Below are 4477 nucleotides of genomic sequence, written 5' to 3' on the forward strand. Positions count from 1 at the left end.
TAGGAAAGACTGAAGACACATTCTTTACCAACCTTACTTAGTCTAGGGTCCATGAGACCTACAACACTACAGCAAACAAAAGAGCAGTTGCTAATGAGCACAGAGGCACTCCCAGCAGACATACTCCAACCCCTCCACCAGCTCAGTGTAGAGGGAGCAGGCAAAATGGCCCATCTCCCAGTCTTTCCCTGGAAGGGTTACATCGGCGTTTTGAAAGCATTGCCTAAGTTGTCTTCTAAGTTAGCTTATACCAAGAAATACAGGTACTATTTTTGTTCCTATTTTTATCATTAGATTTTGGAACTTTTGTGATTTTTTATTGTCACATATATGTCCCCATAGTGATTTTAATGAACTTTAGGAGATGGAGATACCCTTAGAACTTGCCTCATAAGTGAGAGATTTACTATATTTATTTTTGACCTTTGTTTTATTGGAATCATTATTGCCCTAAATTTTAAAATTGTGCTATATTCATCCTACTAAGAGGGGTTCTCAAGTTAATTAATAAGTTCATGCCCATTCCATTTAGATTTCCTCCCATCTTCCCATGGTATGTTGGAAAGATAATCTATATCTATATATCTATAAAGATAATCTATATATCTATAGATATATCTATAATCTATAATGCTTCAGCTAAATATTATTAGACAATTTTACTTTAATTTACTTTACATGTTTAATATACTTACATGATTAATTGTATTCAGTTTATATTTTAATAAAACATTATTTTTATGATTTTATTTATGTATTTATTTATTTATCTATATATTTTTTATCATGATAAGTGTACTCTTTAATCTCCTTCCCCTATTTCCCTTATCCCCCAGCCCACATCCCTTCTGGTAACCATAAGTTTGTTCTCTATAGTTAAAAGTCTCTTTCTTGAGTTGTCTCTCTCTCTCTCTTTTTTTCCTTTGCTCATTTGTTTGGTTTCTTAACTTTCACATATGAGTGTGGTCATATGGTATTTGTCTTTCTCTGAATGATTTATTTTGCTTAGCATTATACTCTCTAGTTCCATCCATGTTGTTGCAAATAGCAAGATTTCATTGTTTTTTTATGGCCGAATAATATTCCATTGTGTATATATATATACCACATCTTTGTTATCCATTCATCTATTGATGGACACTTGGGCTGCTTCCATATTTTGACCATTGTATATAGTGCTGCAATAAACATAGGGGTGTATGTATCCCTTTGTATTAGTGTTTTTGTATTCTTCAGGTAAATATCCAGTAGTGTGATTACTGGATTATAGGGTAGTTCTATTTTTAACTTTTTGAGGAATCTCCATATCGTTTTCCACAGTGGCTGCACCAGTCTGCATTCTACCAACAGTACAAGAGGGTTCCTTTTGCTCCACATCACCCCTAAAACTTGTTATTTCTTGTATTTTTTATTTTAGCCGTTCTGACAGGTGTGAGGTTTTTTGTAGTTTTGATTTGCATTTCCCTGATGATATGTGATGTTGAGCATGTGTCTTAGCCATCTGTATGTCTTCTTTGGAGAAATGTCTGTTTATGTCTAATTGAATTATTTGGTTCTTGGCTGTTGAGTTTTATAAGTTTTCTATATATTTTGGATACTAACCCTTTATCAGATATGTCATTTGCAAATAATCTTCCATTTCGTAGGTTGCCTTTTAGTTTTGTTGATTGTTTCCTTTTCTGTACAGAAACTTTCTATTTTGACGTAGTCTACATAGTTTATTTTTACTTTTATTTCCCTTGCCTCAGGAAACATATCTAAAAAAATGTTGTTACGGCTGATGTCAGAGAGATTACTGCCTGTGCTCTCTTCAAGGATTTTTTATGGTTTCAGGCCTCACATTTAGGTCTTTAATCCATTTTGAGTTTATTTTTGTGTATGCTTTAAGAAAGTAGTCCAGTTTCATGCATCTGCATGTTGCTGTCCAGTTTTCCCAACACCATTTGTTGAAGAGACTATCTCTTTCCCATTGGATATTCTTTCCTGCTTTGCCAAAAACTAATTGACCATATAATTGTGGGTTCATTTCTGAGTTTCCTGGTCTATTCCATTGATCTATGTGTTTATTTTTGTGCCATACGATACTATTTTAATTACTACAGCTTTGTAATATAGCTTGAAATCTGGAATTGTGATACCTCCAGTTTTGTTTTTCTTTTTCAAGATTGCTTTGGCTACTCAAGGTCTTTTGTGGTTACATACGTTTTAGGATTATTTGTTCTAGTTCTGTGAAAAATGCTATTGGTATTTAGATAGGGATTGTGTTAAATTTGTAGATTGCTTTGGGTAGTTAATATAACACTCCAATTTTCACTGGATTACATGATTCAGGTACTCTTACCTGAAAGTTTAAGCTACTTATATTTAAACTTTTGCCATTATTTTATTTCAACATTAGGCTGTCTTCAAAAAGTTCATGATACCTAACTGGAATATGATATATTAAATGGCCCTAGACCCTAGTGTAAAAGACATTTTTGTATCAAGTTCTGGCATTTTGTTTGAGCTTTAACAATGCAAATTATAGCATTGTACTGCAGTTCTGAGATGTACTAAAAAACAAGAGGCATAAGGCTAATTGTACCAGGTGGTGCATTTCATTTGTAATGACAAAGCTTATTACTACACAAAATGAGTTTACTGTAAAAGAATGTTAAGAATTCCTATCTAGTGCATCACCAATTTCTTTAATTATCCCCGTTAATGTGCCTTCAGTAGCAATACATGGTGCTGACAAGCTACCCAGAATTAAATATTTAATTAATACTATGCATTTCTTATTAAAGGAAGTATTTAAATAAAGCACAGGGAACTTTATATCCAATAATCTTCAGTTATGTGAATGAAGATTAAAGTACATATTCTCTCTTAAGGAAGTTGATAGTAACTGCTGAGTTTCTTTAATAATAAAAATTGGATTCAACAAAATATAAACAACACAAATAATTGTATGTTTAAGAGACCCAACATTTTAGTGTGTTAATTACTTTCAAAGATACATGCCTCAAAGCTTCTTTACATGCTGAGGAACATATTGAGGAATTATAAACATGTCCTGTAAAATATGTTGTCATATATCCTCCAGTAACTGGGTTTCAGGAAAGCCTGCCCAAGGCTTAAGAAAAAAAATTAAAGAACTTAAAGAGTTATCTGTCTAGGACCCCTGGGTGGCTCAGATGGTTAAGCGTCTGCCTTCGGCTCATTTGATGATCCCAGGGTCCTGGGATTGAGTCCCGCATCGGGCTCCCTACTCCTTGGGAGCCTGCTTCTCCCTCTGCTTCTCTCTCTCTCTCTCTCTCTCCCTCCCTCTGTCTCTCATGAATAAATAAATAAAATCTTTAAAAAAAAGAGTTATCTGTCTATATCAAAAGCAGTAGTTCATTGGTTAAATGAATTATGGTAACCTAGTGAAATACAGAAATTAAAATGCATATAATAATGTGTAACCAGTAGAATAGTACTTCAGGATAAAAAGAGTATAGATGAATGTAATATGTATGTATATGTATATATACAATGTGGAGAAAATGAGAGAATGAAAGAGAGAGAGAGAGAGAGAGACTGACTGATTCCTTAGCACCTGAAAGAATTTTAACCAAGTGGTAACAAGCATCATCGGGGTAGTGGGGTTCTGTGTTCTTATTTTTCTTCTTATGCTTTAAAAATATTTTTAAATTTTCTTTATGAATATATATGACTATTATAATAAGACAATGACAATTGCAAACATTTTTCATTAATGATCATAAAGAAAATATATTTATTATTAATAACCATACTAATAATTGCTTATTTCAATGGAAAAAAAATCTTTGTTTTTCTTCCTAAAATTAGGCAAAAATATTAACCAGTTAGTACTATATCTCCTAGATTTTATAATAAGATATTATTATATGTTATAATTATGATGCCTCCTAATCTACCTGCTCCATTTTATACCCATTCTTCTATTTACCTCCAAGAAAGGAATCTTGTAATTCTTTTATATCTCATCCCATATGTTAATCTCATAAATGAGTATGAAGTTTGTGGTGGATGCTCGGTATGCTTCCAGGAAACACTCATTCTGTTAGAAACCAGTAGCGTTGCATGATAATGACTGGCAGCTGAGTGCTTCTCCCAGAAATGCTTTGTTTGAAGAGAGTTGAGCTCCTCAAGGCTCCAGATCCCTCCCCAGGAGTGGCCAGCATCCAACTATGGCTAATGTAGAGAAACAGAGGGCTAGCTGCTGTGCCTTGACTTAGGAATTCTCTGAAAGGCCATCCTCATCTTAGATCAACTGTGGGGTTGTCTGATGCTTGTGTACCCAGTTCTTCCTTCTTGTCTTCCCAATCCTGCTGCATGTACACCCTCATAGATATCGTCCTGAGAATATGGCTCAATGCACTTCCTGCATGCACATCATTGTCTCTGGGCTTATTTTGCAGGGAACATGTCAAACTGATTATACAAAATTGCTTCCAGTGAATATTTACTG

This window comes from Zalophus californianus, chromosome 5, assembly GCF_009762305.2.
Source record: "Zalophus californianus isolate mZalCal1 chromosome 5, mZalCal1.pri.v2, whole genome shotgun sequence".
Lineage (NCBI taxonomy): Eukaryota > Metazoa > Chordata > Mammalia > Carnivora > Otariidae > Zalophus > Zalophus californianus.